The sequence below is a fragment of the Sebastes umbrosus genome, chromosome 2 (assembly GCF_015220745.1).
Source record: "Sebastes umbrosus isolate fSebUmb1 chromosome 2, fSebUmb1.pri, whole genome shotgun sequence".
Lineage (NCBI taxonomy): Eukaryota > Metazoa > Chordata > Actinopteri > Perciformes > Sebastidae > Sebastes > Sebastes umbrosus.
Window position 1 is genome coordinate 9,916,927 of NC_051270.1, and position 25,407 is coordinate 9,942,333.

At 40.9% G+C, this 25,407-nt stretch overlaps 1 protein-coding gene across 2 annotated transcripts in view; it reads left to right on the forward strand.

Annotated features, from left to right (window-relative positions):
- The first annotated feature begins 1,839 nt into the window (after nucleotides 1–1,839).
- Nucleotides 1,840–25,407, forward strand: part of LOC119504513 (carbohydrate sulfotransferase 8-like) — a 192,983-nt gene continuing 169,415 nt past the window's right edge. The window contains exon 1 of one of the 2 annotated variants that reach the window (XM_037796685.1): nucleotides 1,840–3,888. The gene's annotated coding sequence lies outside the window, so the exon portion shown is untranslated. The remainder of the gene's footprint in view (nucleotides 3,889–25,407) is intronic. The other variant, XM_037796694.1, reaches the window with a different exon arrangement.

Consider the following 25,407-nt stretch of genomic DNA (forward strand, 5'->3'; position numbering starts at 1 on the left):
CATAAAGTCACATTCAAAAGTGCATACGCAGATTTTTCGCAAAAATAGGCACCGCTGATGATTCTCAGCATATTTTCCAGTCAGGTCTGCTGATGCCACACACGCAGCGAACGGCCCACAGTCCCAGCAGAGACATGCATGCTGCAGCTGCTGCTGTGCTGCTGTTTCTTAGATCTTCAGGACTTGGGCGATGTTTTGCCCCACTTACATGCAGCAGCTTTGTGAATTAAAAAAAGGCTCCACAATAAACCCCTGCTTGTGCTGCAGTGGGTAGCAAAGCTTTCCTATGGGTCTGAATTAGTGTTCTTGGACTTGTACCCAGAGTCCCTGCAGCCAAACAAAGCCGAGAGAGGAATTTTTCTTTTGCTGTCTGACACCAGCAGAGGGGGGTGTGCTCAAGACAGGAGGAGTGTGTGAGTGTGTGTCAGCAGCTGTGCCGGCTGAAGCCTCTGATGCTTCTAAGAAGCCACACCCTGAAGTAAGACCACTTACTGGCAAAACCACAAAGACAAGCAATGACATGTAACATTGATTCAAACATTGTTTACAGTCTGGTACATTTGTAACATATCTGTTACTTTCATACACAGTTACAGTTGACGTCTCTTAACATGAAATACACCACTTCTACTTGAATAGCAGTTTAAGTAAGGATAATTAAATATTACATTAACTCATGCCAGATAATAGAGATGAGCACGTCTCGCAGTTTGAGATTTAAAAGAGCCCACGCCAGTTATCTGCGATAGACTTTCCCGAGGGTTCTAAATTGAGGTTTTTACTTGTACTCGTTGTCACTTAGGAAACAAAACTGGATAACACACCGCCTCAGTAGATCCAAGTGAACCGTCTCCCTCCTGCGCAGTGCAGAGGGCTAATATTTAGAGATTTTTAAAATGAAAAAAACTGGTTAAAGAAAGCCCTTCTGCAGGGCTTTATATGAAATAGTCTGAGATGAATTATGCACATGCACTGGCTTTTGATATCCATCCCACAGGGCCTTTTCTCTTTTCATTAAAGCTCTATTTTTTCCAACTATGCATCCCTTTTTTTTCTCTTTTTTTAGAGAAAATGACTGGGCAGAATCCTTTAGTTCAAATCAGTGCAAGATTAAACAGCTTATTGTGTGTATGTTTTTTTTCTGAGGCTGACGGCTGTTCGCTGGCTGTTCGCTGGCTGTTCGCTGGCTGGGGGGCTGTAATATTTTACACTTGTCTAATTTGGTAAGGCAGCAGGCCAATGTGTCGAAGTGACACTTTGATACTATCACGTTAAAAAGACTGACGGAACCTCAAATCAATCAACTGTACACTAACAGTGTTTGACTGCCTGAGACGGTTGTCTGAGGCATAAAACTTGTAGCAGGTGGACTCCCAAATCTGTGCACGTATTGTGTGTCTCCATCCATCTCCGTCTGCAATCCAAACTGGTTGGACTGGAACAGCTGAACTAGAATAGTCTGGCAAATGCAATCTGACATCGGGTTGAATATAAAACGCTTGAAAAAAAAATACTGTAAATATATCCATCCCCCTAGGTGACCCCATGTTAAAAAGAAAAATGCAGCAAAAGTGCCCTCTTGGATGCCCCTATGGTAGATAAAACATGATAAAGTGCCCTAAAGAGTGCACTTCCAGTGGATGAAACAATATTATCTGCCCTCTTGGGTGACCTTAAATGGAGAAAACATGATTAAGTGCCCTTTAGGGTGCCCTTCAGGTGGAGAAAACACAATAATATGCCCTCTTGGGTGCCCTTAAATGGAGAAAACATAATAATGTGCCATCTAGGGTGCCCTTCCAGTAGAGAAAACATGATAATGTGCCTTCTAGGGTGTACTTCCAGTGGAGAAAATATGATAATCTGACCTCTTGTGTGCCCTTAAATGGAAAAAAACATGATAAAGTTCCCTCTAGGATGCCCTTACAGTGGAGAAAACATGATAAAGTGATGTCTAGGATGCCCTTCCAGTGGAGAAAACATGATAAAGTGTCCTCTAGGGTGCCCTTCCAGTGTAGATAACACAATAATGTGCCCTCTTTGGTGCCCTTAAGTGGTGAAAACATGATAAAATGCCCTCTGGAGTGCACTACCAATGGAGGTAACATGATAATGTGCCTTCTTGGGTGCCCTTAAATGGAGAAAATATGATAAAGTGCCCTCTAGTGTGCACTTCCAGTGAGGAAAAAATTATAATGTGTCCTCTTGGCTGCCTTTAAATGGATAAAACATGATAAAATGCCTGAAATAGTGCTCTTCCAGTAGAGAAAACATCATAATGTACCCTCTTGGGTGCCCTTAAATGGAGAAAACTCAATAATGTGCCCTCTAGGGTGGCCTTAAATGGAGAAAACATGAAAAGGTGCCCTCTTGGGTGTACTTCCAGTGTAGAAAACATGATAATGTGCCCTCGTGGGTGCCCTTAAATGGAGAAAACATGATCAAGTGCCCTCTAGGGTGCGCTTTCAGTGGAGAACACATAATAATGTTTCCTCTTGGGTGCCCTTAAATGGTTAAAACATGACATAATGCCAGCTGGAGTGCATTTTCAGTGGAGAAACGGGATTAATTGCCCTCTAGGATCACCTTTAAATGGAGAAAACATGATGCAGTGCCATATAGGTTTCCCTACATGCTAGAAAACATGCTGTGTGCTGGTGCCCCACCACATGCAGCTGGTGCCCTTTCTTATTTTCTTTTTTCCGCCCCTGCCCCTCAGACAGCCTGAGTCCGCCACTGCACACATGCATGTTTGGGGGACTTATTGTGTGGAGACTTTGTGGAGTCTTATACCCTATAACTTCCTGACCCTGATGAAAGCACAAATTCTTTTACATTAAATCCTAAAAGCAGCTGTATAGTGGAAACAAATCGGAGACACCAATTGAGATGTTATATGCCCAATCAATTGGTTAAAAGTCATTCTGGGGACACAGACATCCATAAACGCACAGTGGCACTGTTTTTCCAAATCCTAATTAATACCTAATTCATAATTAATTAATGACCGACTGGATATCTCTATCCCCCATCTCTGATCCAGGCAGATACATTTAGTATCCACTGTAGCTCAGTTGCATCCATCACAGCAGATTGCACATTGAGATACACTGGTGTGCATCACTTGCAGCGCGCCATTCGGTAAGAAAAGACCAGGTTTCAATGATAACGATGAGACACGGAGCTCATCCATATTAGAGGAGAGTCTTTAATGAACTCAGACCCGTTAGAGACACTCCTCCTCCTCTCCTCTCCTCCTGCTCCAGGCTCCCTCTACAGCTCCGACGCGCGGGAGGAGAATATTCATCCCATCTTCATCTGTATCAGTCTCAGCATCCATCGCCTTGAAGACAAAGAAAGAGAGCGCCGTGCAATGAAGATGTGCTCCTCCAATAGCAGCAGGAGAAGCAGCAGCCAGTCTTATTAAAAGTCACTGTTTTGTGCAGCCGTGCCCGCCTGGAGGAGAGGCAGACAGGCAGCCGGTCCTATGGGAGACTCTTCTGAGATGCGCAGAGAAGAGTGAAGCAGAGGAGCGGTGGTGAGAGAGAGAGAGAGAGAGAGAGAGAGGCGGTGTGTGTGGAGCTGACCAGACGGAATCATGTTCGCTCCTCCAGCCGGAGCAGCAACGAGGTGGCATCAAACTTGAAGAAAGGAGACGTGTATATACGTGTGTGTTTCTGCAGCATCAACCTTTAACTTGCATCATTTTACCCCCCCATCCCTCCTCCAAAAAAAAAAAAAAGAGGCGCTGTCCGTGGTGCTGAAACAGATCAACTAGTGAAGAAGAAGAGGAGAGGAGGAAGACGCTCTCTTCACTTCGCCCACCTGCTTCTTCTTCTTCTTCTTCTTCTGAGCTCCGCAGGCATATTTTGGCAGCTTCAGTAAAAGGTGAGTCCGACACGACGTGTTGTTGTTGTGCAGGAAAAAAAAAGGCAGACGAGCTGTTTCTCTGTCATGTCTCTGAGATATTGTGTTACAGCCTCTTACATGTCCACTCCTGTCTCTTGTCTGTCTGTCCTGTGTGTGTGTGTGTGCTGCTTTGAGTGCATGCATGTGTTTTATGTTGAAGTTTAAGCTTATAGATTGACTATCTGGCTGCACAGTTCAGCCACTCTTCAGGGTTGGTTTATGTTATTGTACATGCTACAGTAAAAAAAAAAAAAGTGTTGACAAAGTGCCCACACATGTCACAGCTAGATTGCCTGTTGATTTCACTCTGTGCCATTATTAAGTACTTTGGTGTCCATTCAGTTTCCTGTTGTGGCTTTTCACACCAAAGTTGTGCAAATAAATGCTTGTCTTTTCCCCTACTATTTTTATTTATGCTTTAAGGTTGCAGTGCATAACTTTGAATTCAAACCTAATTCATCAGACCCATGGGGTCATATTATTATTGCCTATTATGTGTACTGACTATAATTGTTTTCTGTGCTGTCAAATCTGTTTGCACACATGTCAAAAGAAGACAAAAGGACAGTTACGTGCAAATAAAGTGCATATAGCACGATTTAACGCTGCTGCATGCCTCACACGACATGATGCTTTGTGTGGTTATGTACGGTAAAGGCTCTTTTGTGTTGGAGCAGTGACTGAGGGAGCCCGCCGTTTTGTGCTGTGTCTCTCACTTTGCTGCCTGCTGGTACCTGATAACTTCATGCAGCAACACACCCGTATGGCACGGCTCCGCTAGTGCCTCCAAAATCAATTTATGTTTAGTGTCTTTATAAAAACACAATAGCAACTTTTGTAATTGATGATGAGGGTCAGTGATCCATTTCACAGTTTTTAATGGCTTTTATTATTTTTGTTTCCAGTCTGGCGAATGTGTGGCTGGAGTACAATCAGAAAACAGGAAAGAATCAGGACAGAGTTTGTGTGTGTTTTATGTTGTTTGGGTGTCAGATAGTATTGGTGTTAGACACTGCATGCTAACTGGCCTCAGGCATGTATTTTGGGCCACTTTTATAATGCTCCAGCATCTTGAACGCGACCTTAAGCATTGTAGTGACTTGACTAGATGTTTCCAGAGTGTTGTCTAAAGAAATTTGAACAAAAGCTGCAAGGGTCAGATCCCATGAACCGTAGTTAACTGATTATCCAATAAGAAGGCTTGGAGTATAACTATGAGCCACTAACACAACTTGTTTTCCTTTGCTTTCTCGCATTCACTATATATGTATGTTGGTGGTCATTTAAAAAAGATTGGTTAGATCTTAAAAAGTGTTGTAAATGCCAGCGCTGTGGCCCTGAGAGGTAGCGTGGGTGCCGTCAAAGCAGAACAAGGCCCCTTTGAGGTGGGAAACTTGTGGCTGAATGACTTTAGTTACGAATAATTTCAAAAAGCACGACTTCATTTCAGAGGCACATTTTTTTATTTATAGTGTTTTGTATTGAAATACATTTGGTATTTTATATTTCAGTCAGTAAAATCAGTTAGCTCCAAAACTCTGAGGAAGACTGCAGAGCTTGAAGCTACGATAGAGCAGTTTGCACATCAGCGGCTCAAATACATCCAGTCTTTGATACCTTATATTAAAGGATTTTATGTATATATTAGTATCAGAGCATATACCCCACTTTCTTCCCTCCCGTTCCCTTCCCTGTCTCACTTTTATTTTATATATTTATGTATTTATTTGTTTATTTCTATACATATATACATTGTATATACAATGCATTATATTTTTATAAATATTTAATTTTTTATATATTCAATTTTTATATTATAATTATTATTATTATTATTATTATTTTTATTTATTTTTAAAGTATATATGTATACTTTTTTTCTGTTCCCACATTTTTCTGTGTTGTTGTTGCAGCTGTTATTATTAACATTAGTTTATACTTCTTACTTTGCAATGGTTTGTATCTCTTTGTACCTCTGCATACTCATGTGCCTCGGTCTATCTGTTCACTGTCCACGCAAAAGCAATTAAAAAAACAGTTGAAATATATAACTGTGGAGTCAGAGGTCAGAGAGTCAGAGTCGAACATTTTCTAATGCAGCTGTCTTAGGTTCCGCTGCTGTTCAGAAGATAGTTTGTATTCTGATCTCGTGTGTAAATGTAACACTTCCCATGGACAGACATGAATTCCTGCCAGTGTCCATTGCATCACTTAATAAGAGTCTTGCGTGCCTGTACCAGAGGAGATTGGATCATCTCCCCTAATCCAGCCAGACTTTGTAAATTACGCAGGATACAGATGCATTCCTTCAACTGAGTATCTTGTTGCGGCACTTGACCTGCATGCCAGCTTTTCATATTCACTCTTGCTAAGAGAAACCCTCCACAAGATCATAAACAGAGCTGTAATTGCTAGTGAGGTTGCTCAGCGGCTTTAATCAATTACTGTGCCGTCCTCCATCCAAGAGAGAGAGAGAGAGAGAGAGAGAGAGAGAGAGAGAAGGAGATGGGGAGCGCAGGTGTCATCAAAGCAGAACGAGGCTCCTTTGAGGTGGGAAAATGCGGGACTCAATGACTTCACTCAGCTGGGTCACTGGACACACAGCAGAGCTTTGACGCGTACAAATTGTGCTTGAAGATGCTGCGTTCAATCCTGGGAGGCTCAGCGGCTGGCGGGGGACCAGCGGAGCAGGGACATTGCACTCCAGATGGCCCAGTGAGGCCAGAGGAAGAGAGCTGTCCAAGCCCAGCTGGGAGTAAGGGAAGCTGGACTGCCGGTAGTGTGCGTGTGTGTGTATGTGTGTGGGAGGGAGACGGGATGAGAGGAACAGTAAAAACGCAGAGAGAAAGAGAGGTATGTACGTGAGTGCGTGTTGAAGGAGCGATTGGGAGAGAAAGGGTGGGTGAAAGAGAGAGGAGAGAAAATGAGAGCGAATGAAACAGGCGCCTCTGTGTGTGTGTGTGCATGCATGGAAGTAGTGAAAGGGAAAGTGTGGGAGGGAGAAGAAATAAAAGAGAAGATGAAGGAGCTTGTATGTCTGTGTGGTGGTGTGTTTCTGTGTGTGTGTGTGTGTGTGTGTATTGAAGGAGTGACAGGGAAGCAGAAAGGGTTGGAGATGGAGCAAATGAAAGAGAGAGAAAGAAACAAGCGCATGTGTGTGTGTATATATCTGTGTGTGGGTGGGTGGGAGAGAAAATGAAACTGGAAGAAGCCGGCATGTGTGTGTCTATGTGTGATTGCAGAGAAAAGCATTACTGGGAGAGAGAGAAAAGGCAGGAGGGACCGAAAACAAAAGAGGGGGAAGAAAAAAAGATGTGTGTGTCCCTCGGAAAGTGAGTGTATGAGAGGTGAGGGACAAATTAAATGAAAGAAACTGGTGGGATGCTTGCTTTTGTGTGTGTGTGTGTGCGTGTGTTTGCACACATGTGTGGTCTTAATGCTGACAGTGGTGTTCACTGATAATATTAAGCAGCAAATCAAAGCTGCGTGGAAAATTACACAGAGAAAACAAGCAGTGTTTCCTAAAACAGAAATAGTGCAGCAGCTCTGAACTCTGTGATCTAATGTATTCACATGTTTGTACAGGAGCCATGTGACGTCCAGGGGTCGTTGTGCGTGTGCTTTATGGCACATTGGCTTCAGGCACACGGCCTCCAGCTGTGAGCTCAGGTATTCACTCCCAGCTCTGATTGAGAGGACGTGTTGCATGTGGGACACTTTTTCTTTTTCTTCTTGTCTTTTTTGTACTGAACGCTACACACTCGCTCTCCTTCTAAAGTGGAGCCACCTGAGAACGAGCGGCAGAGCACACGACGACAAACACACGGCGGCTCAGCTTCACAGAGATAACTTCGCCTCGCTGTTTCCATTTGGGAAGCCGCTAGAGAGCCGACGGAGAGAAAAGCGCGCTCCTTTCATTCTGCCACATCTGCTCTCTGATGGAATGGAGCATGATCTGCACTTTGATCACCATGAATTATTCCTATCCCTGGCTATAAATATGGTCTGTCTTCAGCAGCACCCAATCTCTCTCCTTCTCTCTCTCTCTCTTTCTCTCTACTTAAACCAGGAATCTGTGCTCGCCTCAGAGCAGCGCTCTCCTGAGTGTGTCACTGCGGGCGTACTGCAGCTCTGGTTTTCTTCCTCACACTGCGAAGGAACCAGAGGCCCTACCTCAGTGATAACCTTTTGCTGGAGAAGACTGTGATGTATAGACTCGATCCAATACAGTAATAGTACTATTTTGTGCAAAACATAGGCCTATGTAAGAAACAATAAAAGAGGACTAGGCTGGTGTTATTCTAGTTTTTTTTTCACATTTACAACAAACCCCATGAAAAGACCAAAACCAAAAATATATTAGTCTGTCCCTCATTTCTTTCTGACCTCCCCTCCCTGTCTGTGTTACACCCTGAAAAGCGAGAGAATCAAGAAAGATTTTCGCACACAATGTTCAATCTCTGGCATCTTTATTGAGAATGTATCGATCAACATAAAAACACATACAACTTAACAACCGAGTTCATAATACGTCGGCGTCAGCAGTAACTGTCTAATGCCAACCCATTTTGTTGCTGTTGCAGTCCAGCGTGAATTATCTTAGTCCATAAATCCTCTTTAAATGTTGTTTATAGACAAAATTCTGTGACTGGTCTATTGGACCTCAATTACAATTTCCCAAATAAACTGGATGTAACTATTTACCAGAAGGCTGACAAGTGCTTTTCCCCTTTCCTTTAGTGTGTTATATCGTTTTTTTGTGCATGTAAAAGGTCCGCAAAGTTACAAAGCCCAATGTCAACGCCAAAGGAAGTTACTCTCACCCACAGAAACACTGCTCCTGAACTGCTTGAAATGTCTTGCTTAAAGTCCCGCCTTTTCTTCCGTAATGTGGTGATGTCACCAAGTAACACATTTGCACAATACCTGGCTAGCAGCTAGTTTGAGACACCCTCAAACAAAGCTAGTTAGAGCGGAGTCCGAAGAGTTTGGTTTGGTTGACCAATCACAACAGTGGCCAATCAGAGCAGGCTGGGCTTTTCGGAGGGAGGAGCTAAAACTCAGAGCGTTTCAGAAAGAGGGTGAAAAGAGATGCTGTAGCACAGCCGGTATGAGAAAAATTAAGCTTTTTTTTAACATTAAAGCATATAAACATGTTCTAGTAGAAAACCAAAATACAAGTATGAACCTGAAAATGAGCATAATAGGTCCTCTTTAAATTGTCCCACAGGACTAACTCTGTAACATTTACTCACTACATTAGTACTGCATACTACAACGAATTTTGATAAACACAACACTTTAACAACAATGTACGACGTAGTATAAATGTCTATATACAAGTTGTCCAAGTCAAGTCCCAAGTCTTTGGAGGGCATTAAGGGGTATGGTAATAGTCATAGAGTTTTGAAAACTTTGAGGAGCACAGTGGGACAGAGAAGCTTAGTGGACTTCTTATATTACACATTCAGACTGTGGAGGACTTCGTGGTGCACAACTCTCATTCAGACAGGTGACTACAACGACAAACTCCCTGATTGTTGTAACTTTAAAGCGTGTGTGTGTGCTCCGCAGTGTGCAGAAACTGTGCAAGCTGTCTTTTTGCTTTAATGTGAGTATTTGTGGGCTGTAGCTGCTGCGGAGTTTTGTTTACACATCTCCATGTTGTCTGCTTTGGTGATTTTATTCTGCTGTTGATTCTACAAGAAGTGGCAGCTTATTTACTTCATGTGGCGTTAATAACGCTTCTTGCACCCGCCGTGGTGTCCACAGACTTTTTATTTATTGTTGGCCATCTTTGTTTCATTGTCTGAGTTTTGTCCTCTTGTCTGGGTAATGCTAGTGAGGCAATACAGAGGAAGTTGTATATCTATAATTGAGTTGTATGCACAGGCTGCAAAGTGCCCTCCTATAGAAAAGGTATTGTTGGTTTGTACATAAGAGCTCGGTGGCGTGATGTTGTTCCAGTAGTGTATACACAGTGTGTTTTAACTGGCCTACTTTTATCTGACTACATTTTTACACACAAGTGCCTTTGTTGAGTAAATTGTCCTTAAAGTAACAGCACTTTTACTTGAGTATAATATTGTAGTACTCTTTCCATCCCTGATCGAGTCTCACAGGAGACGGCTGTTGCGTTGTGAACACAACATTGACATATTGTTACCTTTTACATTGATACGGTTACATACAGTTACAGAGCAATATTTTTCATTCATTTGGCCACCTGGCAAATATTAATTTTCTTTTAGCTCTATTTTTGGTCTCTACCAACTCCTGAGGGAAATAGCTGCTAAATGCTCCACTGTGTTCATCAGCTAGTCTCCAACTGTGTCTGTCTGCAGTTTGCTGAGCAGGTAGTGTACACTTGGTTTTTAAGAGCTTTTTTTCGCTGGAAACAGCTGCCTTCTGCGGCACCAAAACAATGCTATGAGAGCCATGAGAGCAAACCAAAACACTAAACATGATTACGTCCGCCAATTTATTGATAACGCGTTGATAAATTAACAATGTTTTGTGCCTGAAAAGGGAGAGTATCAACAAAGATGTCCGTACTCGATGTTTACTCTCTGGCATCTTCATCGAGAATGAAGCAACCGTGAGCTCCCTCTTCTGGCTCTCTGCAGACATATCTAATCAATCTTGGATGACGTCTTATCTGGCATCCACTAGGTAGATTTACATACTTCAATCTATTTTAATTACTAGCTATTTTATCATTTCTATCAAGGCTAGTGTTCATTGCTATGATTTCCTTTCTTCTCAAGGTCTTTCTTCACATAACTTTCTGATTTTAATCAAATAATTAATTAAACAAATGAAATATTCTCACTTTTAACCATTTTCACCTGTATTACTCATACAAGACATAAACTCTAAGTTATTGTCTTAGCATTAACATGAAGTCCAAGCTATCTGACGTACTCAGCCTCCGTTTACTGAAACATCTGAGAACTGAAACGTTTAGCAAACATTACTCAAACAGGAGTATATAGTATCGATAATACAATACATATATTCTTAGATATAAGTGTGTAGGTGTTCAGAACGATCTTGGTCTTTTGACTCCATAAAGGGTTAACCAGTAAGGTCTATGCATAGCCGCCAGGTTTGTGTGTTTCTTGTATGAAATAATGATGAGTGAAAGAGTGAGATATGAGGGATATCTGACCTGATGATGTGGCAACCCTCAGGCTATACCACGCATTGACAGCTAGCTGCAGCACTGGTCTGGCATTAATGTCTTTGAGATGAATAAACAAGAGATTTCTAGCAGTTGATACTTGTAAATTCAACGATTCAAACATCACACAATTTAAAATAAAATATTTGCTTAGGCTTTGAGTAGGTTGAGCTACTAAACATGTCATTTCAACATCAACCAATGTTGTTATTGTACCTTCAGGCCAAACTGCGACCCAGAAAGAGAGAGCTGGAGGACAAAGTGTATGAAACAGCGTAACAAGAATGTTCTGTATGTAAAGCCGAGCAGACAGGTATCAACCTTGACATCGGTAACGTGTGAAGCCTTGATCAGGAGTTGAGTTATTATGGGTAATTATGACGTTGACATTATTTGCATGGAAAAAAATGTTTTTATCAGCAAAATCCATGAAAGCAGCAGCTTAACCAGCACAGAGACACACAGGCAGATGGAGCTGCAGGCTCTCAGGTGAAAGTTAAAATTGCAGGTACAGCTGGTTAAAACTCTATATGTCTGTTTTAAATATTGATTTTAGTCTAAGATTCACATTAACACTGCAAAATGTGAAATAGCACTTTAGATACAAAAAAAACTTGCTATGGATTAATACACATTTGTGGTTCTATAGCAAGACTGTGTATGTGGGATTGACTCAAAATAAACTACAGTTCCATGTTGTAATAAAGGAAAATATCACCGGTGCTTTTAATAGTTGTTGGACAACAATGGAGCTCTGTTGCACAGAGGAATAGGATTTATAAGGCTTTGGCTACACAGACAGTACTTGCAAGTAGGATTACATTTTTATTGGTTTTATTGTTTTCATGGTATTTGTTTACAATAAGAAAAGCATAGAACATCTCCAACAGGTCAGGATTTAACACTAATGGCCAGACCAGTGGTCTACCTCCTGTTCTGAAAAGCGAAGCCAATGTGGAAATGACTTAAACTTGCATTCTTTCTAATAGCCAGCAGGGGGCGACTCCTCTGGTTCCAAAAATAAGTTTGATTGTATAGAAGTCTTTGAGATAATGACCCTACTTCTCATTTATTACCTCCGTAAACAATGTAAATATGAGTTTATGGTCTTAATCACTAGTTTCAAGTCTTCTTCAATACAGCATGATGTTCATTTTGTAAATTATGGTCCCATTTAGAGTTAAATAGATGATAAAGCAGGGTATGCTTTAGGGTGTGGCTACCTTGTGATTGACAGGCTGCTACCATGGCGGTGTCCAGTCTGGGTGTTGTCTGTGTTTTCATCTTACAACTTTAACCCTTTCACAGTGTGTTTTCAGTTAATGAAAGTTACTTATAACATTTTTGGTCACCTAAAAATGTCTTATTCAGCGTTCAGTTGTACTTAGCTCCACCCTCTCCTGTCAGTTCTGGTTGCAAAAAAACAAGATGGTGACAGCCAAAAAGCCGAACTCTAGGCTTCAAAACCGTAGTCCACAAACCAATGGGTAACATCACGGTGACTACATCCGCTTCTTATAAACAGTCTATGTGCCAGACTCAACACTTAATAATACATCCATAATGCCAATGAAAAGAATAATTTATTATCATGGGTATAATATTTAATATTTTGGATATACAGTGTAGATTTGGTGCTGTTCAGGGGTTCTATGATTCATTACCTCATTGAAATACAAAACTGGGAAACGGACCATAATTCACTGGAACGCCATCAAACCGGACCTAGCCAGCTGAGCTGGGATTGACTGTGTGTTAATACATCATTTCTGATTCACAGAGCTGACTACAAGCTCCTGACTGGCATAATCACAATGCCTGTGATGTGTCAGGAACACACTAAAGCACCATTCTTAAGAGAACATGGAAGCAGTGACAAAGAATGGCTTCAGGCTGTGCTTTAGGAACAGAGACCACATCTACATCTTTGTATATCAATGCATCCCACTGGGACGTGGTGTGTTGCTTTTCTTAACATCACTGCTTGTGCCTGAGAGTTTGGCTGATTTTAACACAGAAAATGTCTTAGTTCCCTTGCACAACGTCTCACAGCCTCACCCACAAAGTATGGCGCTATCAACCTATCACCTCTAATGGGAACAAAAGGTCACTCCTTAATTATTCATTCGGGATGTCAAACAATGCTTGCCGGCTGTTATTTAGGGTGGGGGAGACCCATTGAATAATTCAGGGACAGGATTCTCTTTCCTTCGTAAAAGGCGGCACGGCGGTTCAGATGTTTGCGAGAGCCTTATCTCCATGCAGGAGCCCTCTGTCGTTCCCGAGCTGACCTTGGCTGTCACTGCAGCGGCAACATGGGTGGCACAGAAGGTGGCAGGGACTCGTGTTCCTTCCCGTATCTGCAGGCCTCCTCCACACAGCGAGAGTGAGTAGGAAGGACTACAGGGAACTGGCTGGCTGCTCCTCGTCTAAGTTCCCCCCGTGTCTGTTTACAGTACACCATGTGCCACGCTGCGCCGGGCTGGTGCCAACCTATAATAGATTTTTAAAAAAAAAAGCAGATTACTCCTTTACAATGAGTTACTCTGCTTTCCACTCGGGGTATGTTTGGGTACACTTGCAATGTCAATTGCTCTTAAGCGGCTTTCTTAAGATGTAAGGGGTGTTTATTGCGGCTGAAGAGGCTAAAAGCAGATATTAATACTATTAAAGTGCCTTAAACTGTAAGAATGCTGTAATGTGAGTCACTTCCCTGGAAGGATTAGAGGGAGGCTTCCGAGTAAGGGAGAGAAAGTGAAAATTTTCATCTTGTTATGTGAGAGGCATGGAGGGAAAGAGAGGGACAGACGAGACGGAGAGAGTGAGAGAAAGTGTGTGTGTGTGTGTGTGTGAGAGAGAGAGAGAGATCCCCCTTGTGCCAACTCTACCATCTCTGAACAATAACAGAGGTACTGTACGCGTCTATCAAGCCACGGATGGCAGGCAGCCCAGAGCAAATCAAATGAGAAGCATGTTTGTCATTGCAAATGCAATCAACAGAATGACCCTGATATTCGTATGGCTACTATTCTGCTGCTGTCTGCACTGTAGCACTCGGCGACGGCAGAGGAGACCATTTGGGCTGCGACTGCTCTGCAAGTGTAGATGAAATTCAGTTCAATGGTTCTGAATAGAGGTACTTAAGTCTTCAGCTGCATTAAAGGATATTTCAGCCGGATCTAATGGGGTTTTATACAATTGTAGTAAAACTGAAATACATCTTTTTAAAGACAGTTTTTGAAGACCGGGTGAGTAAGTAAACTGTGAGGAGGGAACGAGTGAGGAACCAACTAATATTAATATCATTAATATAACGTTTCCCAGTCTGTTCTCTAGTTAGTCATAATATAAGCCCATTCACACGAAAAGGGATGTGAATGACACGATAATGTGCAAGGCAAAACTGCTTATGGCAGGCGGGTGGGGACATTTCTCACTCATTCATTACTCACAGTTTTAAGTACCATATTGTAAAGTCTTTCAAGTCCAGAAGAGAGACAAGAGAGACCTAATTATATCCATGCCGAGCTTGACAATAAGCAGGCATCACTACCTCTACCAGTAAATCATGGTTTTGTTTGTCTGTCTGTGTGCCTGACATACAGTACAGTACAGTTGTTTCTGCAGCAATTTAGTGAAGTAAATCAAAGGCATGTTATAGTGGATGAAAATATGCCGGCTATAAATCATGATCATTGAGTGCGGGTAAAAAGTGGTGCGTGCCAAGTCCGAAGTGCACAAGTTTAAAATTAACAGTTGACTTTTCCCTGCCACCTGGACTTCGGTTCAGGTCAGGATCCCGGCTGATGAATTGGGGAATGGAAGCAGAGTGTTATTTGGGGACACTGGCGCTCAGGGGTCGGCTTGTGATGTCAGTGTGTCTTTGAGACACGCTGCCCTTATTGCCACCGTACTATGTGCAGAGCGCTGACAACGCTCGTTTATCTTGTAGCTGGAAAAAATGGTCGAGGAGAAGCAGGTTTCATCGGGGTGTCTTTTTGTAAAAATGAGGAGGGTGTGGATTGGCTCAAAGAAACACGGGGGGTGAGGAGCAGCCTTTTCTTTCAGGCTTGACAAGGTGACTGGTTCAGAGACTGATGCCGGGCCAGGTGCTCTGTAAGTCCGAAGACAGCGTGGTGCCTTGAAAAACCCAGAGCCAAGGACACGAGCACACTCGCTGCCAGCCTCTCGCTCCACTGCGGGGCTCTTTAAATGTTAACTCTTCTGGACCCGCACATTCCCGGGGTGTTGATCAATTACACCAGAGTGTAGCTGCCCAAGTTCATAACACTCATTTATTTTGCCTGAGCTTGTCAGTAAAGACTTGGCAACACAATCGGGTCTTTCTGGATGCAGCAGCGAGGTCTTAATTTGTACTGTATGTGGGCCCAAATGGATTGATCTTTCCCTCATAGAGCAATCAGGCAAAAGCACCAATTAGAGAATTAACAGCTGTCCAAGTTTTGAACTTTGAAAATGGTTTATAAAAATGATATAAATAAAATGGGCAGCTGAAGATTCGGATAGATGTGGTGGTTAAGTATCGTATATACAAGAAAAAAATTCACGAAATTTGAAAGATGTGGTGATTCAATTCTTCCATCAACGCCCCTCAACGTACTTTATACGGACACAATGTCTTAAAGAACAAACACAATACGTACAATTCAAAAACTCCTAATCAGCACCTACACTGCTCTTTGTAAACGTAGTAATCATTATACAATGGCAATAATTGAAAGTGGATATTCAGATTTTATTTAATTGCCTTGGACTTAAAAATCAAATATCAGTTTTGCACAATAAGGACTGATCTCAAGGTTCAATTGCAGATCATGTCTGTACACTTCATGTAATGATGCTGCAGTAGAAATGCAGACCATGAGGCGGCTGTGTACAACAGAAGCAGATTGAGCCTCGACAAATCAAATGAGAAATATATTTGCGGTCTCTTAAAACAGATTTAGCTGTCAAATAATCTCAGTGCTGATATTGGAAAATGTATACTGCAACCTTTTGACAAATTGCTGAATAAAATTAATGAAGCTTACCGCAAGTTCAATTAGCAAGATTGACTTCATGCTTATTCTATTTATTATTTACTATCTCTCTCTCCCTCTCACTGTCTGTTCCCGCTTCCAACTCAATCAGCTGACTGAGTGAGGGCGTTCACTCATTCAGTTAAACCAAACTGAATTTGCCACAATTTCTGTGAACCAATCATTTTGCTGCTGACAAAGTTTAAAACTGTTCCTTTCTCTCCTGCTGTCATTATCATTTTAATATCAGGTCGATGCAAACCTCTCCCACCCCATTCTTCCCAGTCGGTCCTTCCAGTGTGTTCAACTCATCCATCCAGATCTTTAGCCACTGCTCTTCACCCCTTCATCACCACCACCAGCGTCCAGACTCCAAAATATGACATCTTGATGGGTGCTAATTACCTAGGACTCTTTTTGTTCAACTTTCGTCTATCAATAAATTTCAGAAAATCATTCTTTAAGCATCTCTTTAATTAAGTCTCTCCTGATGGTGTATTAAAACAGATTCAGCTGTCAGATAATCTCAGTCCTTACATCATAAATGTATACTGTAACCTTTTGAGAAATTACTGAATTAAACTAATACATTAAAGGTCTTATTGATAACATTTTCATGTACATGAATATTAAAAAAACAAACATCTACAGAGCCTTTAGAAAGGTGCCGCATAAAAGTATGGCTTTTCCTGGAAAAAAAATATTATGATTGTGAATTAATCATTTTAAAAAAATTTGGCACCTCCAAAATGAATGTTTTATCTCAGTGGAAGATATCTGATGTTTGATTCCCACTTCTAGCAAGGCTTGTGAGTCAATAGTATAACAACGTTGGTATCACTTGGTATCTCTGGGTCGTCAGTTAGTGTGGAAAAAATGGATAAATGACTGAGATTGACGGTAAGTGCCTGGCAATGACTTGTTGTGAAGTGCTGCTATGGAACCGGGGAGGGAAAATGCGACATGTAGTCGCTGAAAGTTATCAATGTTATCAATAGCACCTTTAAGCCAATAAATCCAACATGTTCTCATCCCAACTCATCACATACCGACGCTTTGTCAGACCCCTTGGCACCACTTTACAGTTGCAGTAAACACATGCTTAACCTCATGAATTCAAGCAAAAACACTTGCTTATGTTTAGGAAAAAACATCATGGTTTGGCTTAAACTTAATGCTTTTATAAAGTGAAAAATGAAAACATTGTGAACACGGGACAGAAACAGCTCCCGTCCTGCCCACCTTATGTGTGCTTTTTTGCACTTTTAACTACATCACCACACTCCCTGACCACATCTCTCACTGTTTAATATGTCAGCCGATGGTTTTACAATGTATTTGCTTGAAAGCCCGGTGCGTTTCATACAGCAGCTAAAGGGTGCCTTGTGCATCGGCATCAAATGCCGAGGGGCATGACAAAAGGTCGGTATTTTATGCCCTGGGAATGAGAATGGGCTGATAAATCACTAGGTGAGCAAAGCTTCAAAGGGATTTGAACAAAGACTGACATATAGGTAGGGCTGGAAATAACACCTACATAGAGCAATGTGTTTCACACAGTGCCATTGCTTTAAGACAGTGTGCATATTATGCACTATATTCGCCATTTAACTAATACATTTAATCAGAATTCATTATTTGGTGTAAATCATAAAAAAGTTCCTTATAATTAATAACGTACGAATTAGATCACTTAAGGTACGCTGTAATTTACCTTTAAGCTGTTAATCATTCAATCCCCGAGTTTCCCTCTTTAGTTGAGTCAATACAAACACATCCACCTTGATTGTTATTTAATGTTTATTGTTAAGTGATCAATTCGTGAGCCACCATAATTACATCCCCCCTCGTGAAAGAAAATGAGTCCCATTTTTTCGTTATCTGCTTCTCCATATGATTAAACAAGAACCAGAGGCAGTGGGTCGCTCATTCAATTAGTGTTTCATTTTCCACATTTAATTACCCACAATCTCTGCCCTCTTTGACCCTGCAGGAAGCCTCGTATGACTAATGAGTGCACTTACCTGATTTCCTTGCCTGGGAAATCACATCAGTGTCTATTTCCCATCATCTGCTCACACGAAGGCAGTATATATGGTGACTGAAGATTAAAGGATTTTTCTTTTTAGAGGTTTTGAGTCTGTATTGAAGGCCCCTCTGATGCTTCCAGCTGGTCAGCTTACTCCAGCCAGACACTTTGATCTTCCAAAAGCCCATGTAGCCACAAGTTGTCACAATTCTTACTGTGCACCTGTTGAACATTAAGTGTGCATAGGCACAGGCTGAAAAAGTGCTCTGAACTAGTCATATTTCATTTTGGACTGCACATTTTGTACTAGATAGATGCAAAGGTTTTTTCAAAACAAGTCTGAAACTTTTTTAGTCAGCTCGCTTCACATGCAAATTATTCACCTCGCGTTTTTGACATGGTTTGATTTATGCTGCGTTCACACCAAACGCAAAGCGAATTTTCGCCTTGAGTTACTCGCACAAGTTTGATCGCCGGGATCATTTGTTTTCATTTATGTCACTTGCGCTAGACGTGTCGAAGAGGAGGAGCAGATGAAACAACGTTTCATCAGCCATGGCCGGAATAACCACTATTGCTGCTTTGTACATGTTGTGGAAGTCCCAGATACGTCGGAAAACCAAAAGTCGTCTTGTCTCGGTTCATAACATCATCCGGTGGCGCACACCGAGCTTTATTCACCGTATCTACGTCACTACAGCATATAATTGAAATAAATGGATCAAAGAGATGCCAAAATAACTATATAATGATGCAGATTTGTGAAAAGTCTGAATTCTTGCTTTGTCCGGTCAGGTCAAGACAACAAGCAAACAACTTTAAATTGCTTGTTTTCTGAATGGAGTTTGTATCGATCAGTGCCAGGCTAACATTGTAGCTGCATCTAGGCATAAATACAGCAGCGACGTCGTTGTTTATACCATATACAGTGTGTGGTTTATACTAGAGCTGTCAATCGATTTTAAATACTTAATAAAAATTAATTACATTATTTTGTATCTGTTGTACCTTAAAGGTAGATTTGTCAAGTATTTAATACTCTTATCAACATGCGAGTGGGCAAATATGCTTGCTTTATGCAAATGTATGTATATATTTATTATTGGAAATCAGTTAACAACGCAAAACAATGACAAATATTGTCCAGAAACCCTTACAGGTACTGAATTTAGCATAAAAAGATATACTCAAATCATAACATGGCAAACTAAAGCCCAACAGGCAACAACAGCTGTCAGTGTGTCAGTGTGCTGACTTGACTATGACTTGTCCAAAACTGCTTGAGATTATCATAAAGTGGGCATGTCTGTAAAGGGGAGACTCGTGGGTACCCATAGAACCCATGTTCATTCAGATATCTTGAGGTCAGAGGTCAAGAGACCCCTTTGAAAATGGCTATGCCAGTTTTTCCTCATCAAAATTTAGCACAAGATTGGAGCATTATTTAACCTTTTTTGCTTTCAAATTGAGCCCGCTACAACCTAAAAATTTTGAGTTGTGTTAATGTGTTAAAGAAATTAGTGCCGTTAAAACAATTTTGTTTTAATATGTTATTATCGCTTTAACTTTGACAGCCCTAGTTTATACAGTTATATACAGATTTCCGTCCGGTCTCTGTACACATATGAACTATCGTAGAGCTCTGGATGCCCACAGACGGCTACAATATTTTTTTCCTCCATTTCTGAATCAACAACGTCCGGACGTCAGTGACAACAGGAAGAGACACCTATACGCTTTTGTGACATAGCATCACAAAAGAGTATAGGTGTTGAGAGTCCTTCGCACCATTTGTGTCGCCCGATGTGAACTTGTGTCTATTCACCTTTTTGCATTGACTTTGTATGTAATCGTGCCGCGCAAAAACTTTGTATCCCGCTTGGTGTAAATGCCCATAAGGGTTAAGGCTTGGATACGCCCTTAATAAGCCCTTAAATAGGTTTTAATACAGGCTGTCTCTAGCTTTTGAGCTGAATGATGAAACTCTCCTTGTAATGACCTAAGAGATCATGTATTTTACCACCAAACTTTCTTACTTCTGGTTAGCTGACAGATAAATTGCAAGTTTCTCAATATTGATTCATTGAGCTTTTATCACACTCACAGAGAAATACTGAGAGAAAAAGGCTTTTCTGATTACAGTGTCGTACTGCGTTAACTTTTTGCTGCTGCATAAGATTGGAGAGAGAATGACCTGCAATAAAAGGCTGAATGGATGCACAGTAAATGCATGATGGGAAGCTATTATGGATATCATGCGTTCTGTATAAAACGAGATGAGCCTCGGGATCTCAAGGTTAGAACCCAGAAGAATTCACCTGCTGAATATTTGAAGTACTTAAAGAAAATCATGGAGCTCATTACACTGTAGATGCATATTGGATTGTCTGCCGGCTCCCTCTGTGACTTCATGAAGAGTTACAGCAATGTGAGCTTAAATGGTATTCTTAACTTTTATGAAGAGGTTTAAGGGAGGTTTCTAACTCAAACGAAACTGTTTTATAATTGGCATGCAAATAATTACCACTAATTGGAGTCATGTAGAAGAAACTGCAACACATTTCAAACTTAATGGTCTTTGCATTGAAATCGGATCACTTATACAACTCTGCTTAAAGTAAGTGAATCTACCTACAGTTTTCTAATGACCTCTTATCACCATTTGACAACTGTAGGCAGAATCGATCAACTGTAGGCAGAATCTGTTACAGTAGTTGTGGTTAGTTTTGGCCATGTTTTTAATTTTTTCCCAATTTCCAAAAAGAAGCATGCTCCGTGAAAGTGGATTGCTGCCAGGTTGAAGAACTGTGGCCATCAGACTGGAAAAAAAAACTGAATAAAAGTTTGATGTGAGCCATTAGTTTTCAGCCATGTTGTTTCTTAGAGAACTTAGCTAGTGGACTTAATTTCTCGTGTCTTGTTATGATATGCACCTGCTGTTTAGCACATTAAGCGGTGGAATATTATTCTCTCGACATAAGTGCTTTGCTTTAAATTTTAATGAAGGGGTGCCTATTAATATTTAAGATTAAGGATCCCAGCATTAGTGTCCGACTGTACGCTCAGTACGGTGTTGATATCATCAAAATTACTGTGATAAGTAAACTCTCATCCGTGCTGTTTAATACAAATAATGATCCATTTATGCAGACGTTAAAAATTCACAATAGCGTTCAGTAATTGTTAATCAGCTACTAATCAGATGTGAGTCAATTACTGTATCCTTGGGCAATTAAAGCCTGGTATTAAAGCAGGTATTACAAAGGGTGCAGCAGGGCCACATGGTGGACCAGGAAACTTGATTATATTCATTCAAAATAACTCCACATTACCATTTTACCTTTACCGTAATATAGTTAAAATCTTTATATCCCACCTTGCTGTAATTCTTGCTTAAAAGAAAGATTGTCCAGTCTGAACATAAGACAATCAAACAGCAAACAGAGAAGCCAATATTCATCCAAGACTAGATTAAAATAATGTGGCACCTGGAAGGAAGTTGTCTTCATTCAGTAGGGCCGGGACGATACACCTATCTCCTGATTCGATACTATCTAAATCGTAAATGGACTTGAATTGATATAGCGCTTTCCTAGTCCTCCGACCACTCAAAGCGGTTTACACTACATAGCAGCATTCACCCATTCACACACACACTGATGGCAGAGGCTGCCATACAAGGTGCCAATTTTGTCCATCAGGATCTAATCTAAATACTCATTCACACACCGATGGCTACACCTTCGGGAGCAATTTGGGGTTAAGTGTCTGGCTCAAGGACATATCGGCATGTGACTGGAGGAGCCAGGGATCGAACCTTCCGATTGATGGATGACCTACTCTAACCTCTGAGCCTCAGCCGCCCCGTACTATCGTGATACTTGGGTGCTGTTTCGATATGCATTGCAATTTTTAAGTATTGCGATTTGACATCATGATTTATTGTGATTTTTGTTAACTTTTTTAACACTAGACCATCGGAAAAAGTTGAATCATACACCTCTAGGGACTTATAATTTGAAAAATTAAAGAATCAAGTCTCCAAAAGCGCTAATATTTACATTCAGGTGACGAAGGCCTCTAGCGGCCGTAAAAGTTGTGACAGAAGCAAAGGAGAGCCGTTAGCTGCAAGCCGCCAGCTCGGCCTTCTCCATGTTGAGAGCCATCACAGCCACACATTTGCATAATACCTGCATAGCAGCTACTTTGGCACGCTCCTTAAACAAAGCTAGTTAGAGCGGAGCTGGAGCGGAGTCCAAAGAGTTTGGTTCAGTTGACCAATCACAACACAGTGGGCCAGCTGACCAATCAATGCAGACTGGGCTTTTCGGGGGGTGGGTTCAAACAGAGTGTTTCAGACAGAGGGAGAAAATGAGAAAGCCGGTATGAGAAAAGTAAAGTTTTAAAGCATGACATGTTCTAGTAGAAACCCAAAATACAAGTATGCACCTGAAAATGAGCAGAATAGGTCCTCTTTAAGCGTTGAAATGAAACTGATTTACTTTCGGCATTGATATGTAACGTTTATTGAAAACACCGAGAAATGATGTTGTCGTGCCAGATAAGAAAATGCTTCCATGTGTCGTTCTAGAGGATATGGTCAAACAGACTATTTTGTTGTTCAACTTGGAGGACATGTGCAGGCAGCAATATGTTTCCTGCCAAATGTATTTGCTGTAGTAAATTCGTAGCATATAGACGTGTTTTCTAGGAGACAGGGTTGTCATATAGAGAGTGAAGGCTTACTTTAAGCGCAGCTTGCCTCATCATTCATTCAGGTATACTGTACAGTAGATGTTCACACCTGGGAGCTGATCAACTACTGCCACTGTTGGCTTGTGAACAGTTACTCCGGGTTCGGAGAGCATTACTCATTCCCTTTCCCTGGCCAAACTTTCCCAGCAGCTTCAGGAAATCAAACCGGCACCTTCTAGATCACAGACCTGCTTTTGTTACCTGCCTGCTTGTTTCATATGCTCTCTGATCCTGCTCATGTTTGAACCTCTGACTTAAAAAAAACAGGCTGTTAGGCCTACATACTTACCTACATACCTAAAACACACGGTCACAATTTCTGACACACACTGCTATGTTGGCAGGCTGGGTCAGTCCCCCACCCCATTATGTGTTGCACAACAGGTGCGTGCTTGGTACAGGTAAACTGACAACGGTAGATCCTCCAGTGGTTACAAGAGTGGGAGAGGTAAACACGGTCTTTCAGCTATTTATGACATGCATGCACAGTGGAACAAGCGAGGCTGGTGTATATTGTCTGTGTTGGCTGTCTTGGTGATGCTTTATTATGTGTTATTAAATTGGAAGGTTTGATTTTGATTTATGTATTGCTCTTTTATTTTTGTGAAATTGTATTTTCTGGTTAATTGGAAGGCAGTTGTAGATTCATAATTGATAATCAGTTGTGTGCACAGGTTGCCAATGTCTGTCTATAAGGAATTTTATTGTTGGTTTGGACCTGTTTATATAAGCTACTGTCAATCTATAATAATACATCATGATTCATATGTTAATTCTATTTTGTATTATTAATCTGAATCTCTAAAATAACTAGAACGACAGCTGTAAAATAAATGTAGCAGAGTAAAAAGTACAATATTTCCCTTAGAAATGTAGTGGAGTAGAAGTACTGTGTAAAATTGCATAAAATAGAAACATTCAAGTAAATTTGCCTACCTCAAAATTGTACTTCAGTACTGTTCAATAATTGAGTAAATGTACTTAATTACTTTCCACCACTGTCTTTAAAATAGGTTTAGTAGTGTATACATATATATATATATTTCCTCCTGCTTGAGATTAATCACCAGGCTTCAAAGTTTCTTTTAATTAATTAATTAATTTATTAATTTTCTTAACCCTTACATTAAAAAGATCAAGACACCTTTTTTTGGAGAGACTCCTGTCCCAGTTGTATTTCATTACTATGATGTTGATTGTAACGATGTAGTGCTGGTACAACAAAAATACTGCTCTATATTTCTGTCATCCCAATTAAAGAGCAAAAACGAGGGGGAAAGTTCAATAATATGCATTAATCCTGTGATTTACAGTAAAATATGAGACCTATTCACAGAGGTATAATCAGGCTGATTTATCCGCAGCTCTTTCCACTGAGAATATTAATGTCCATCAATCAAACCTAAAGTAATCCCACCTGGCTCTAAGTTCTTAATGTCAACTGGGCTCCTCTTGTGTAGCCTGGGAAATAATAATTGTCTTTTTAAGTAGCTGGTGTTCTTCAAGTTAACGGGCACACCTTGATGATTTTAATTTGGCGGGCTGAACTTCTCTTTGGTTCGAGGTTGACCTTGAGCCGTTTTAAGCTGAGAACGGCATACAAGCAGACTTGATTAAGTATTTCTGGGTTCAATAAATTTTCATAAAGGTTTTAAATACCCCATCTTTGCTTCCGTTTTTAGGTTTTTGGTAATTTTCTACCAAAGTTGGTGACTGTGCCTTAAGATTTTGTAAGCCTTACTTTTTTGCTGACACTTGTTCAGAGTGAATGAATGAATTAATCGTGTCTTAAGTCAGGTGAGATCTACAGAGAAGGAATTCTCGTGATGTTAGAGCTGACGTTGCACTGTTGGTACCTCTGTTCAGCAAAATGATTGAATCCACAGTCAGTAAGTGTCAGTACAGTGAGGTGAGGTCTAACATCAGCATGGTTTACCAGTACCCACGCCTCAGGCTCCCCTCAAACACACTTTCTGAATTAAATATGGCAAAATTTAATCAGAATAGTCTTGACTATCCTTTACTATTGGATGGGTTGCCATGACATTTGGTGCATATTTCAGTAGGGCTGTCCCAAATACCATTTTTTGGGCTCCGAAGGTAGTACACAACAACCAATATCTGAATACCAAAATTGAAAACCAATTACCTAATCAAACGAACGAATATCCGAATAGTCAAATATTCGGGTCCAGGCCTAATGTCCAGAGGGTGAAACGTAATTCCTTTGGTAATCCCCTGATATGTTTCATTAGCACCACCAGCTGGTCAAAGATTATCCTGTAAAATATCACAACAACTACTAGATGGAATGGGACATTCCCAGGCAATACAGTGCTACAGGAATGAGTCTTAAAACCCGGAAATGAGTTAGCATTTTAGCACTTCTGGTTCTCTTGTCTCAAAGTCAATGGATTTTTTTAATGGGTTTTTAGTAAGATGCCTGAAATAAAGTCTGTGGTTAACACAAGCTTAAGAGATTTGAACGTTTT